The following is a 16,371-nucleotide window of genomic DNA, read 5'->3' as shown; positions in this document are numbered from 1 at the left end:
GTGCTTTAGCTTCCTTTGCAGTGAGACCAGGAAAGCTTGGTCTCAGTCTATGTGAACAGGAGGACATGGTTTCCTATTTCCCAATACGAACAGGAGGCAGCAGAGCTGTATCCTCTCTTTGTAGGTAACTGTGGCCATTGGGGTATGAGTGTCTCCCTGGGGGGATTGTGAAGCCTTTGGCTCACAGTCCAGTTTTAATGGCATTTCTTGCAGCTTCCCTGGAAATTTGGTGTTTGTTTTTGAAATACATAAAGGTCAACCGGGACGCAGTGCTGGAGGGAGCTCTGTCACGTGGGGTGAGTCAGGGTCTGACGGAAAAAACACAAACTGGGCTGCTACCCCATATATCTTTCCCACTTGAGCGTAGCAACTTGATTCTGAGCATCGCACCAGATCCTCTGCCCACAACAACATGCCTTTACATTTTAGGGTCTGCTGGCTGCACCTTGTCAGTCACATGTCATTTGGATACCAATGACAGAACCACAGGGGCTCACCACAGATGTTGGTCACACACCTGCACTCCATTGCTCCAGACCCAGTTCCCTGCTGGCTCCTACTCACTGACATCTCTGTTCTTCACCATGGTCATGAATTCCACTCAGTCAAAAAGGCAATGGCGGGGGTTCAGTCATGATGAGCAACAGGAGATCGAAAGGTTCTCCAGGGATTTCTGGTCATGGGATTCTCAAAACCTTCATGTTATTGGCCTAGCCATATTTCAAGAATGAAGAAGTTGGCACTGTGGGTTTTGATTCATTCACGAGCCATTAAGGGTTGAGGAATCTCCTGAGTCTCTAATGGCATCACACCAGAGTTCAAGCTGAGGTGGACCCACTCATCTTTTCCAACCACCACACAAAAGACCACTATTCTAACAAAAACACTCCCACTTGGCCCTCCTCTTCTTCCATACAGATACTCATCATAACATTCTGGCTGGGGGTTTCCATAGGGGGAGCAGTCTAAGATGGTGTGCAAAGTAAGGTCTCATGCCCATCATGTGCCAAATGTCATGGTGGCCTGGACACCCTTCCTGAGAAACAGGATAGATAAAGTGGGCCTGTAGTTAATACTGCTCTGCTTCTCAAATTCGAGGCCTCCTGCCTGCCAGGGGTAGATTCTTTATGTGTACTGGACTCATGAAAACACCCAAACACCTGTGTGCTAGTTACTGGATGGCTTGCAACAACTCATTTGACCCAGAGGATCCCTGTTCTTACTTCATCGGTGTCAGGAGCCTGACCAGAGGAAGGCAAGAGACTTCATCCAATATTACACTTCTTTTTCATCCTTTTAGATGTGCATGGACACACGGGATTTTTCTTGAGTTTCCTGGGGTGCTGAGAATGTAATTCACAGCCACACACAGGGCCAAGAGTCTGATTCAGACACAGCCTTTACAAAGCACTTGACCTAAAAGGCACAGATTGGGCCTCTTCCTTTCCGTTTGAAACTGTTTTCTGGAGGATTCCCAAAGGAGTGCCGTAAGGCAAACACCTCCCTGACATTCAGGGGAACAGAACAATAGGGAGGAAAGAAGCCTGGAGAAAAACTTTTCTTTAATTGAACACTGTGGCACTGACAGCTCCTAATCATGCAACTTGGGTGGCTATCTATGCAAGCAGGGATTCTCCAGAGAGATCCTTACCAGTCATGCTAATTTTTACTTTTCTGAGATGCTTGGCATTCCCGTCAGCAATCCAGTCCATGGCCCTGTCACAGAGCTTGAAGGTGGTACCCATCTTGTTCACAAAAACACGAACCCCTTCAGAGAGTGGCCAAAATTCTGGAAGAATACAGGAACTTGGGATCTTGGTAGGTGCTTCCCATCTGCAAGACAAGCAGCAGTCCATTCATCAATTGGCCTTGAGGAGTCCTGCAAAGATTTCCACTAGACAGGACACATTCACGGCTGCATTCTTCTCTCTACTCTCTTTAACCACAAACCCAGTGGGATCCACTGACTCTATAGAAAGACTCACTAGTTAACAGTCCATTTCAAACCAACAAACAACAACAACAACAACAACAACAACAACAAACAAGTTTTTCCTACATGATCTCAGAACATGAGACAAAATGCCAAATTGAAACACACACCCACTAAGACACACAAACCACCCCTGTATTTGGTCTGCATCTATCCACTCTGACCTCTGACTGGTGGGTGAAAATTTGTTCCCCAGCAGTGGCCGGTCCTGTCTCAGCTCTGGTCTCCTTGGCCATCTCTGTGTAGTTGTCAGGAGCCAGCAATGAGCCAACACTTCTTTCTCAGGAAAGGCCCCTGTTCAGACCATTCAAGGCATTTGGCTACCCACACATCACCAGGTGCCAAGAAAGAATGACTCTGGCCTTGGTACAGAAAACACAAGGGAGCCCACTGGGACTGGAATTGCCTCTGGGTGCCTCGCCTCCTGGATCCCACGTTCAGAGAGTTCCATCACCAAGGAAGTGAGGTGAGGTCACTTCCTTCAGGGAAGTGAATGAGGTCACTGCCTTGGCAACCACTTTGTCCTAACAGTTGTTTCCAAGGGTCCCATGAGAGGGAGGCTGCCCCACCTTCCTGTGACATTTTCACAAGTCATAAAGGTCTATATACCCTAGGAGCCCGGGATCAGCAACCCACCCAGGCCTGATTGTGTCCATCTTCCCTGCATTGAGAAGAGAGAGGCTGATTCAGCCACATCCCTTCATCCTCACTGGGTTGTTGGCCATGGAAGATGACTTTAGACCTCACAGGTCCTACCTAGCTGCCTACATTGGCTCCAGAGATCATTTCTGCATCTACCTTTGAGCTTCTCAGCAGCTGGAGGATTCCCTACATACCTGTATGGCAAGATCAACTCAGGACCTGCTGTTATGTGAAAATAGATTGAGGGAACAGAGTCTGCTTCAGGGTCATATCAGGTTCGATTTGGCTTAGGAGTCATTCTGCTGGATGAATACGGGGATTGGGCAACTGGGATATTTATAAGAATGGAAGGTGAAAACTAGGTAAGAGCTGAAGCACACAAGGGTGTTGGGCCCTTGATTTGGATACATAGTTTTGAATTATGTTCTGCAGAGGTGAATCCTCTAAATCCATATACAATGGCATAAGATCTTGGACCTGGGACCACTGAATGTGAAAGAGAACTTCCAGTGATATTGAGATGGTAGACAGGATTCCAGTGTAGGGTAAGGAAGAAGAGTGAGTTTAGGATTTGTGCAAAAGGCCCTTTTTGCAATCGAATGAATTTCTATTAGAGTGTAAATGGGAATGTCAGCACACATGAAGAGTCAGTCAGAACAAGGCACTTGGGGAAATAGATATCAATTGGGATGTTAGGAGATCGGGCAAAGTACAAAATGAGTGATAAGATCAGGGATATTTTCAACAGGGGGGTGGTTGAATACACTATCCTAGGAAGAAACAAGTGTACGCTCACCATAGGATTGAATATTGAAAACAATAGGCAAAGCGGACTTAGATGATTTTAGTAATCCATGCTCTCATTAAAATCAGGCTTTGAAGAATCATAAGGTGAGTGTGAGTTTTGCATTTGGTGTCCAGAAGATGATGTGATGAAAGGAATACAGGGAGGAGGTGACATGTGTATTTCTTCCACCATTTCTGGGAGCATGTTTTCAAACCCTGTCATTTAGAGTTTGGGGATAAAAATAGGTGCACCCTGGGTTTACGTATATAGAGATGATGCATGAATAGACCATAGGGTGAATAAAAAATATAACTGGTTACTATTTTAAATAATGGATTGAATTGATATTTTAAAAAATACATGAAATCTGGTATTCAGATAAACATTCTATCCAAGTAGGTGTACGTCTAGTGGTAATATTAGGGTTACTAATTACACCAAACTGTGAGTTTTGCTTCGAAAATGATGATGGAATTCAAAAGTAATGTTTTATAAAAGAAATCTCATGAAAAAGCAAGTAAAGCAACATGGAGAAATACATGGGTTCTGATACAGGGAGTGAATGTAAGTGAATCATATGCATGTCAATTTGTGAATATTGGATGAAATGATACATCCTATGATACGAAGAAATAGGAATTTAACAATTTTGAATGAAAATTTACTTCAAAATACACATCACGTCCCATAAATAGACTTTCATGGATGTTAAACTGGGTCACTTACTGAAGAAATATTAGGGTTAGTATTCAATATCCACTGAAGTTCATTTTGCGAATTCAGAAATGAATATGTATGTCAAGAAAATGTATATTTCTGAGAAATATCTTGTGAAAAGTTGATTATAAATCCACCCAGATGGACATTAAAGAATCAAGGTAGTATAAGTATTGACACAGAGATTCAATATTTCAAAGGGCAAAATGAAAAACGAGTCTAAGATATATGCGAACACGTGCCACATAACAATCTTCCACTGTCATCCACCACAATGCCTTCACATTACTATCACCCCAAATAAGACACAATGAGAGGAGAAGAGGAACAAAATCTGTGAATACATATCTGGAATTGGAAATTCTGAGGAGCTCACAAACTTGGGTGTGGCACAAGAGATCCCAATGGTAGGGGACAGGGTAAACATTCCACAAACATGGAACTTTGCTGGCCTAATGACTTCTTGACTATCTGCCTCTGACATTTGTGCACTGGAAATATAGCTTTGTGCTTTAGCTTCCTTTGCAGTGAGACCAGGAAAGCTTGGTCTCAGTCTATGTGAACAGGAGGACATGGTTTCCTATTTCCCAATACGAACAGGAGGCAGCAGAGCTGAATCCTCTCTTTGTAGGTAACTGTGGCCATTGGGGTATGAGTGTCTCCCTGGGGGGATTGTGAAGCCTTTGTCTCACAGTCCAGTTTTAATGGCATTTCTTGCAGCTTCCCTGGAAATTTGGTGTTTGTTTTTGAAATACATAAAGGTCAACCGGGACGCAGTGCTGGAGGGAGCTCTGTCACGTGGGGTGAGTCAGGGTCTGACGGAAAAAACACAAACTGGGCTGCTACCCCATATATCTTTCCCACTTGAGCGTAGCAACTTGATTCTGAGCATCGCACCAGATCCTCTCCCCACAACAACATGCCTTTACATTTTAGGGTCTGCTGGCTGCACCTTGTCAGTCACATGTCATTTGGATACCAATGACAGAACCACAGGGGCTCACCACAGATGTTGGTCACACACCTGCACTCCATTGCTCCAGACCCAGTTCCCTGCTGGCTCCTACTCACTGACATCTCTGTTCTTCACCATGGTCATGAATTCCACTCAGTCAAAAACGGCAATGGCAGGGGTTCAGTCATGATGAGCAACAGGAGATCTAAAGGTTCTCCAGGGATTTCTGGTCATGGGATTCTCAAAACCTTCATGTTATTGGCCTAGCCATATCTCAAGAATGAAGAAGTTGGCACTGTGGGTTTTGATTCATTCACGAGCCATTAAGGGTTGAGGAATCTCCTGAGTCTCTAATGGCATCACACCAGAGTTCAAGCTGAGGTGGACCCACTCATCTTTTCCAACCACCACACAAAAGACCACTATTCTAACAAAAACACTCCCACTTGGCCCTCCTCTTCTTCCATACAGATACTCATCATAACATTCTGGCTGGGGGTTTCCATAGGGGGAGCAGTCTAAGATGGTGTGCAAAGTAAGGTCTCATGCCCATCATGTGCCAAATGTCATGGTGGCCTGGACACCCTTCCTGAGAAACAGGATAGATAAAATGGGCCTGTAGTTAATACTGCTCTGCTTCTCAAATTCGAGGCCTCCTGCCTGCCAGGGGTAGATTCTTTATGTGTACTGGACTCATGAAAACACCCAAACACCTGTGTGCTAGTTACTGGATGGCTTGCAACAACTCATTTGACCCAGAGGATCCCTGTTCTTACTTCATCGGTGTCAGGAGCCTGACCAGAGGAAGGCAAGAGACTTCATCCAATATTACACTTCTTTTTCATCCTTTTAGATGTGCATGGACACATGGGATTTTTCTTGAGTTTCCTGGGGTGCTGAGAATGTAATTCACAGCCACACACAGGGCCAAGAGTCTGATTCAGACACAGCCTTTACAAAGCACTTCACCTAAAAGGCACAGATTGGGCCTCTTCCTTTCCGTTTGAAACTGTTTTCGGGAGGATTCCCAAAGGAGTGCCCTAAGGCAAACACCTCCCTGACATTCAGGGGAACAGAACAATAGGGAGGAAAGAAGCCTGGAGAAAAACTTTTCTTTAATTGAACACTGTGGCACTGACAGCTCCTAATCATGCAACTTGGGTGGCTATCTATGCAAGCAGGGATTCTCCAGAGAGATCCTTACCAGTCATGCTAATTTTTACTTTTCTGAGATGCTTGGCATTCCCGTCAGCAATCCAGTCCATGGCCCTGTCACAGAGCTTGAAGGTGGTACCCATCTTGTTCACAAAAACACGAACCCCTTCAGAGAGTGGCCAAAATTCTGGAAGAATACAGGAACTTGGGATCTTGGTAGGTGCTTCCCATCTGCAAGACAAGCAGCAGTCCATTCATCAATTGGCCTTGAGGAGTCCTGCAAAGATTTCCACTAGACAGGACACATTCACGGCTGCATTCTTCTCTCTACTCTCTTTAACCACAAACCCAGTGGGATCCACTGACTCTATAGAAAGACTCACTAGTTAACAGTCCATTTCAAACCAACAAACAACAACAACAACAACAACAACAAACACGTCTTTCCTACATGATCTCAGAACATGAGACAAAATGCCAAATTGAAACACACACCCACTAAGACACACAAACCACCCCTGTATTTGGTCTGCATCTATCCACTCTGACCTCTGACTGGTGGGTGAAAATTTGTTCCCCAGCAGTGGCCGGTCCTGTCTCAGCTCTGGTCTCCTTGGCCATCTCTGTGTAGTTGTCAGGAGCCAGCAATGAGCCAACACTTCTTTCTCAGGAAAGGCCCCTGTTCAGACCATTCAAGGCATTTGGCTACCCACACATCACCAGGTGCCAAGAAAGAATGAATCTGGCCTTGGTACAGAAAACACAAGGGAGCCCACTGGGACTGGAATTGCCTCTGGGTGCCTCGCCTCCTGGATCCCACGTTCAGAGAGTTCCATCACCAAGGAAGTGAGGTGAGGTCACTTCCTTCAGGGAAGTGAATGAGGTCACTGCCTTGGCAACCACTTTGTCCTAACAGTTGTTTCCAAGGGTCCCATGAGAGGGAGGCTGCCCCACCTTCCTGTGACATTTTCACAAGTCATAAAGGTCTATATACCCTAGGAGCCCGGGATCAGCAACCCACCCAGGCCTGATTGTGTCCATCTTCCCTGCATTGAGAAGAGAGAGGCTGATTCAGCCACATCCCTTCATCCTCACTGGGTTGTTGGCCATGGAAGATGACTTTAGACCTCACAGGTCCTACCTAGCTGCCTACATTGGCTCCAGGGATCATTTCTGCATCTACCTTTGAGCTTCTCAGCAGCTGGAGGATTCCCTACATACCTGTATGGCAAGATCAACTCAGGACCTGCTGTTATGTGAAAATAGATTGAGGGAACAGAGTCTGCTTCAGGGTCATATCAGGTTCGATTTGGCTTAGGAGTCATTCTGCTGGATGAATACGGGGATTGGGCAACTGGGATATTTATAAGAATGGAAGGTGAAAACTAGGTAAGAGCTGAAGCACACAAGGGTGTTGGGCCCTTGATTTGGATACATAGTTTTGAATTATGTTCTGCAGAGGTGAATCCTCTAAATCCATATACAATGGCATAAGATCTTGGACCTGGGACCACTGAATGTGAAAGAGAACTTCCAGTGATATTGAGATAGTAGACAGGATTCCAGTGTAGGGTAAGGAAGAAGAGTGAGTTTAGGATTTGGGCAAAAGGCCCTTTTTGCAATCGAATGAATTTCTATTAGAGTGTAAATGGGAATGTCAGCACACATGAAGAGTCAGTCAGAACAAGGCACTTGGGGAAATAGATATCAATTGGGATGTTAGGAGATCGGGCAAAGTACAAAATGAGTGATAAGATCAGGGATATTTTCAACAGGGGGGTGGTTGAATACACTATCCTAGGAAGAAACAAGTGTACGCTCACCATAGGATTGAATATTGAAAACAATAGGCAAAGCGGACTTAGATGATTTTAGTAATCCATGCTCTCATTAAAATCAGGCTTTGAAGAATCATAAGGTGAGTGTGAGTTTTGCATTTGGTGTCCAGAAGATGATGTGATGAAAGGAATACAGGGAGGAGGTGACATGTGTATTTCTTCCACCATTTCTGGGAGCATGTTTTCAAACCCTGTCATTTCGAGTTTGGGGATAAAAATAGGTGCACCCTGGGTTTACGTATATAGAGATGATGCATGAATAGACCATAGGGTGAATAAAAAATATAACTGCTTACTATTTTAAATAATGGATTGAATTGATATTTTAAAAAATACATGAAATCTGGTATTCAGATAAACATTCTATCCAAGTAGGTGTACGTCTAGTGGTAATATTAGGGTTACTAATTACACCAAACTGTGAGTTTTGCTTCGAAAATGATGATGGAATTCAAAAGTAATGTTTTATAAAAGAAATCTCATGAAAAAGCAAGTAAAGCAACATGGAGAAATACATGGGTTCTGATACAGGGAGTGAATGTAAGTGAATCATATGCATGTCAATTTGTGAATATTGGATGAAATGATACATCCTATGATACGAAGAAATAGGAATTTAACAATTTTGAATGAAAATTTACTTCAAAATACACATCACGTCCCATAAATAGACTTTCATGGATGTTAAACTGGGTCACTTACTGAAGAAATATTAGGGTTAGTATTCAATATCCACTGAAGTTCATTTTGCGAATTCAGAAATGAATATGTATGTCAAGAAAATGTATATTTCTGAGAAATATCTTGTGAAAAGTTGATTATAAATCCACCCAGATGGACATTAAAGAATCAAGGTAGTATAAGTATTGACACAGAGATTCAATATTTCAAAGGGCAAAATGAAAAACGAGTCTAAGATATATGCGAACACGTGCCACATAACAATCTTCCACTGTCATCCACCACAATGCCTTCACATTACTATCACCCCAAATAAGACACAATGAGAGGAGAAGAGGAACAAAATCTGTGAATACATATCTGGAATTGGAAATTCTGAGGAGCTCACAAACTTGGGTGTGGCACAAGAGATCCCAATGGTAGGGGACAGGGTAAACATTCCACAAACATGGAACTTTGCTGGCCTAATGACTTCTTGACTATCTGCCTCTGACATTTGTGCACTGGAAATATAGCTTTGTGCTTTAGCTTCCTTTGCAGTGAGACCAGGAAAGCTTGGTCTCAGTCTATGTGAACAGGAGGACATGGTTTCCTATTTCCCAATACGAACAGGAGGCAGCAGAGCTGAATCCTCTCTTTGTAGGTAACTGTGGCCATTGGGGTATGAGTGTCTCCCTGGGGGGATTGTGAAGCCTTTGTCTCACAGTCCAGTTTTAATGGCATTTCTTGCAGCTTCCCTGGAAATTTGGTGTTTGTTTTTGAAATACATAAAGGTCAACCGGGACGCAGTGCTGGAGGGAGCTCTGTCACGTGGGGTGAGTCAGGGTCTGACGGAAAAAACACAAACTGGGCTGCTACCCCATATATCTTTCCCACTTGAGCGTAGCAACTTGATTCTGAGCATCGCACCAGATCCTCTCCCCACAACAACATGCCTTTACATTTTAGGGTCTGCTGGCTGCACCTTGTCAGTCACATGTCATTTGGATACCAATGACAGAACCACAGGGGCTCACCACAGATGTTGGTCACACACCTGCACTCCATTGCTCCAGACCCAGTTCCCTGCTGGCTCCTACTCACTGACATCTCTGTTCTTCACCATGGTCATGAATTCCACTCAGTCAAAAACGGCAATGGCGGGTTCAGTCATGATGAGCAACAGGAGATCTAAAGGTTCTCCAGGGATTTCTGGTCATGGGATTCTCAAAACCTTCATGTTATTGGCCTAGCCATATTTCAAGAATGAAGAAGTTGGCACTGTGGGTTTTGATTCATTCACGAGCCATTAAGGGTTGAGGAATCTCCTGAGTCTCTAATGGCATCACACCAGAGTTCAAGCTGAGGTGGACCCACTCATCTTTTCCAACCACCACACAAAAGACCACTATTCTAACAAAAACACTCCCACTTGGCCCTCCTCTTCTTCCATACAGATACTCATCATAACATTCTGGCTGGGGGTTTCCATAGGGGGAGCAGTCTAAGATGGTGTGCAAAGTAAGGTCTCATGCCCATCATGTGCCAAATGTCATGGTGGCCTGGACACCCTTCCTGAGAAACAGGATAGATAAAATGGGCCTGTAGTTAATACTGCTCTGCTTCTCAAATTCGAGGCCTCCTGCCTGCCAGGGGTAGATTCTTTATGTGTACTGGACTCATGAAAACACCCAAACACCTGTGTGCTAGTTACTGGATGGCTTGCAACAACTCATTTGACCCAGAGGATCCCTGTTCTTACTTCATCGGTGTCAGGAGCCTGACCAGAGGAAGGCAAGAGACTTCATCCAATATTACACTTCTTTTTCATCCTTTTAGATGTGCATGGACACATGGGATTTTTCTTGAGTTTCCTGGGGTGCTCAGAATGTAATTCACAGCCACACACAGGGCCAAGAGTCTGATTCAGACACAGCCTTTACAAAGCACTTGACCTAAAAGGCACAGATTGGGCCTCTTCCTTTCCGTTTGAAACTGTTTTCGGGAGGATTCCCAAAGGAGTGCCCTAAGGCAAACACCTCCCTGACATTCAGGGGAACAGAACAATAGGGAGGAAAGAAGCCTGGAGAAAAACTTTTCTTTAATTGAACACTGTGGCACTGACAGCTCCTAATCATGCAACTTGGGTGGCTATCTATGCAAGCAGGGATTCTCCAGAGAGATCCTTACCAGTCATGCTAATTTTTACTTTTCTGAGATGCTTGGCATTCCCGTCAGCAATCCAGTCCATGGCCCTGTCACAGAGCTTGAAGGTGGTACCCATCTTGTTCACAAAAACACGAACCCCTTCAGAGAGTGGCCAAAATTCTGGAAGAATACAGGAACTTGGGATCTTGGTAGGTGCTTCCCATCTGCAAGACAAGCAGCAGTCCATTCATCAATTGGCCTTGAGGAGTCCTGCAAAGATTTCCACTAGACAGGACACATTCACGGCTGCATTCTTCTCTCTACTCTCTTTAACCACAAACCCAGTGGGATCCACTGACTCTATAGAAAGACTCACTAGTTAACAGTCCATTTCAAACCAACAAACAACGACAACAACAACAACAACAAACACGTCTTTCCTACATGATCTCAGAACATGAGACAAAATGCCAAATTGAAACACACACCCACTAAGACACACAAACCACCCCTGTATTTGATCTGCATCTATCCACTCTGACCTCTGACTGGTGGGTGAAAATTTGTTCCCCAGCAGTGGCCGGTCCTGTCTCAGCTCTGGTCTCCTTGGCCATCTCTGTGTAGTTGTCAGGAGCCAGCAATGAGCCAACACTTCTTTCTCAGGAAAGGCCCCTGTTCAGACCATTCAAGGCATTTGGCTACCCACACATCACCAGGTGCCAAGAAAGAATGAATCTGGCCTTGGTACAGAAAACACAAGGGAGCCCACTGGGACTGGAATTGCCTCTGGGTGCCTCGCCTCCTGGATCCCACGTTCAGAGAGTTCCATCACCAAGGAAGTGAGGTGAGGTCACTTCCTTCAGGGAAGTGAATGAGGTCACTGCCTTGGCAACCACTTTGTCCTAACAGTTGTTTCCAAGGGTCCCATGAGAGGGAGGCTGCCCCACCTTCCTGTGACATTTTCACAAGTCATAAAGGTCTATATACCCTAGGAGCCCGGGATCAGCAACCCACCCAGGCCTGATTGTGTCCATCTTCCCTGCATTGAGAAGAGAGAGGCTGATTCAGCCACATCCCTTCATCCTCACTGGGTTGTTGGCCATGGAAGATGACTTTAGACCTCACAGGTCCTACCTAGCTGCCTACATTGGCTCCAGGGATCATTTCTGCATCTACCTTTGAGCTTCTCAGCAGCTGGAGGATTCCCTACATACCTGTATGGCAAGATCAACTCAGGACCTGCTGTTATGTGAAAATAGATTGAGGGAACAGAGTCTGCTTCAGGGTCATATCAGGTTCGATTTGGCTTAGGAGTCATTCTGCTGGATTAATACGGGGATTGGGCAACTGGGATATTTATAAGAATGGAAGGTGAAAACTAGGTAAGAGCTGAAGCACACAAGGGTGTTGGGCCCTTGATTTGGATACATAGTTTTGAATTATGTTCTGCAGAGGTGAATCCTCTAAATCCATATACAATGGCATAAGATCTTGGACCTGGGACCACTGAATGTGAAAGAGAACTTCCAGTGATATTGAGATAGTAGACAGGATTCCAGTGTAGGGTAAGGAAGAAGAGTGAGTTTAGGATTTGGGCAAAAGGCCCTTTTTGCAATCGAATGAATTTCTATTAGAGTGTAAATGGGAATGTCAGCACACATGAAGAGTCAGTCAGAACAAGGCACTTGGGGAAATAGATATCAATTGGGATGTTAGGAGATCGGGCAAAGTACAAAATGAGTGATAAGATCAGGGATATTTTCAACAGGGGGGTGGTTGAATACACTATCCTAGGAAGAAACAAGTGTACGCTCACCATAGGATTGAATATTGAAAACAATAGGCAAAGCGGACTTAGATGATTTTAGTAATCCATGCTCTCATTAAAATCAGGCTTTGGAAGAATCATAAGGTGAGTGTCCAGAAGATGATGTGATGAAAGGAATACAGGGAGGAGGTGACATGTGTATTTCTTCCACCATTTCTGGGAGCATGTTTTCAAACCCTGTCATTTCGAGTTTGGGGATAAAAATAGGTGCACCCTGGGTTTACGTATATAGAGATGATGCATGAATAGACCATAGGGTGAATAAAAAATATAACTGCTTACTATTTTAAATAATGGATTGAATTGATGTTTTAAAAAATACATGAAATCTGGTATTCAGATAAACATTCTATCCAAGTAGGTGTACGTCTAGTGGTAATATTAGGGTTACTAATTACACCAAACTGTGAGTTTTGCTTCGAAAATGATGATGGAATTCAAAAGTAATGTTTTATAAAAGAAATCTCATGAAAAAGCAAGTAAAGCAACATGGAGAAATACATGGGTTCTGATACAGGGAGTGAATGTAAGTGAATCATATGCATGTCAATTTGTGAATATTGGATGAAATGATACATCCTATGATACGAAGAAATAGGAATTTAACAATTTTGAATGAAAATTTACTTCAAAATACACATCACGTCCCGTATGAATAGACTTTCATGGATGTTAAACTGGGTCACTTACTGAAGAAATATTAGGGTTAGTACTCAATATTCACTGAAGTTCATTTTGAGAATTCAGAAATGAATATGTATGTCAAGAAAATGTATATTTCTGAGAAATATCTTGTGAAAAGTTGATTATAAATCCACCCAGATGGACATTAAAGAATCAAGGTAGTATAAGTATTGACACAGAGATTCAATATTTCAAAGGGCAAAATGAAAAACGAGTCTAAGATATATGCGAACACGTGCCACATAACAATCTTCCACTGTCATCCACCACAATGCCTTGACATTACTATCACCCCAAATAAGACACAATGAGAGGAGAAGAGGAACAAAATCTGTGAATACATATCTGGAATTGGAAATTCTGAGGAGCTCACAAACTTGGGTGTGGCACAAGAGATCCCAATGGTAGGGGACAGGGTAAACATTCCACAAACATGGAACTTTGCTGGCCTAATGACTTCTTGACTATCTGCCTCTGACATTTGTGCACTGGAAATATAGCTTTGTGCTTTAGCTTCCTTTGCAGTGAGACCAGGAAAGCTTGGTCTCAGTCTATGTGAACAGGAGGACATGGTTTCCTATTTCCCAATACGAACAGGAGGCAGCAGAGCTGAATCCTCTCTTTGTAGGTAACTGTGGCCATTGGGGTATGAGTGTCTCCCTGGGGGGATTGTGAAGCCTTTGTCTCACAGTCCAGTTTTAATGGCATTTCTTGCAGCTTCCCTGGAAATTTGGTGTTTGTTTTTGAAATACATAAAGGTCAACCGGGACGCAGTGCTGGAGGGAGCTCTGTCACGTGGGGTGAGTCAGGGTCTGACGGAAAAAACACAAACTGGGCTGCTACCCCATATATCTTTCCCACTTGAGCGTAGCAACTTGATTCTGAGCATCGCACCAGATCCTCTCCCCACAACAACATGCCTTTACATTTTAGGGTCTGCTGGCTGCACCTTGTCAGTCACATGTCATTTGGATACCAATGACAGAACCACAGGGGCTCACCACAGATGTTGGTCACACACCTGCACTCCATTGCTCCAGACCCAGTTCCCTGCTGGCTCCTACTCACTGACATCTCTGTTCTTCACCATGGTCATGAATTCCACTCAGTCAAAAACGGCAATGGCGGGTTCAGTCATGATGAGCAACAGGAGATCTAAAGGTTCTCCAGGGATTTCTGGTCATGGGATTCTCAAAACCTTCATGTTATTGGCCTAGCCATATTTCAAGAATGAAGAAGTTGGCACTGTGGGTTTTGATTCATTCACGAGCCATTAAGGGTTGAGGAATCTCCTGAGTCTCTAATGGCATCACACCAGAGTTCAAGCTGAGGTGGACCCACTCATCTTTTCCAACCACCACACAAAAGACCACTATTCTAACAAAAACACTCCCACTTGGCCCTCCTCTTCTTCCATACAGATACTCATCATAACATTCTGGCTGGGGGTTTCCATAGGGGGAGCAGTCTAAGATGGTGTGCAAAGTAAGGTCTCATGCCCATCATGTGCCAAATGTCATGGTGGCCTGGACACCCTTCCTGAGAAACAGGATAGATAAAATGGGCCTGTAGTTAATACTGCTCTGCTTCTCAAATTCGAGGCCTCCTGCCTGCCAGGGGTAGATTCTTTATGTGTACTGGACTCATGAAAACACCCAAACACCTGTGTGCTAGTTACTGGATGGCTTGCAACAACTCATTTGACCCAGAGGATCCCTGTTCTTACTTCATCGGTGTCAGGAGCCTGACCAGAGGAAGGCAAGAAACTTCATCGGTGTCAGGAGCCTGACCAGAGGAAGGCAAGAGACTTCATCCAATATTACACTTCTTTTTCATCCTTTTAGATGTGCATGCACACATGGGATTTCTCTTGAGTTTCCTGGGGTGCTGAGAATGTAATTCACAGCCACACACTGGGCCAAGAGTCTGATTCAGACACAGCCTTTACAAAGCACTTTACCTAAAAGGCACAGATTGGGCCTCTTCCTTTCCATTTGAAACTGTTTTCTGGAGGATTCCCAAAGGAGTGCCCTAAGGCAAACACCTCCCTGACATTCAGGGGAACAGAACAATAGGGAGGAAAGAAGCCTGGAGAAAAACTTTTCTTTAATTGAACACTGTGGCACTGACAGCTCCTAATCATGCAACTTGGGTGGCTATCTATGCAAGCAGGGATTCTCCAGAGAGATCCTTACCAGTCATGCTAATTTTTACTTTTCTGAGATGCTTGGCATTCCCGTCAGCAATCCAGTCCATGGCCCTGTCACAGAGCTTGAAGGTGGTACCCATCTTGTTCACAAAAACACGAAGCCCTTCAGAGAGTGGCCAAAATTCTGGAAGAATACAGGAACTTGGGATCTTGGTAGGTGCTTCCCATCTGCAAGACAAGCAGCAGTCCATTCATCAATTGGCCTTGAGGAGTCCTGCAAAGATTTCCACTAGACAGGACACATTCACGGCTGCATTCTTCTCTCTACTCTCTTTAACCACAAACCCAGTGGGATCCACTGACTCTATAGAAAGACTCACTAGTTAACAGTCCATTTCAAACCAACAAACAACAACAACAAACACGTTTTTCCTACATGATCTCAGAACATGAGACAAAATGCCAAATTGAAACACACACCCTCTAAGACACACAAACCACCCCTGTATTTGGTCTGCATCTATCCACTCTGACCTCTGACTGGTGGGTGAAAATTTGTTCCCCAGCAGTGGCCGGTCCTGTCTCAGCTCTGGTCTCCTTGGCCATCTCTGTGTAGTTGTCAGGAGCCAGCAATGAGCCAACACTTCTTTCTCAGGAAAGGTCCCTGTTCAGACCATTCAAGGCATTTGGCTACCCACACATCACCAGGTGCCAAGAAAGAATGACTCTGGCCTTGGTACAGAAAACACAAGGGAGCCCACTGGGACTGGAATTGCCTCTGGGTGCCTCGCCTCCTGGATCCCACGTTCAGAGAG

The sequence above is a fragment of the Urocitellus parryii genome, chromosome 11 (assembly GCF_045843805.1).
Source record: "Urocitellus parryii isolate mUroPar1 chromosome 11, mUroPar1.hap1, whole genome shotgun sequence".
Taxonomy (NCBI): Eukaryota; Metazoa; Chordata; class Mammalia; order Rodentia; family Sciuridae; genus Urocitellus; species Urocitellus parryii.
Note: the sequence above shows the minus strand (reverse complement) of the source record.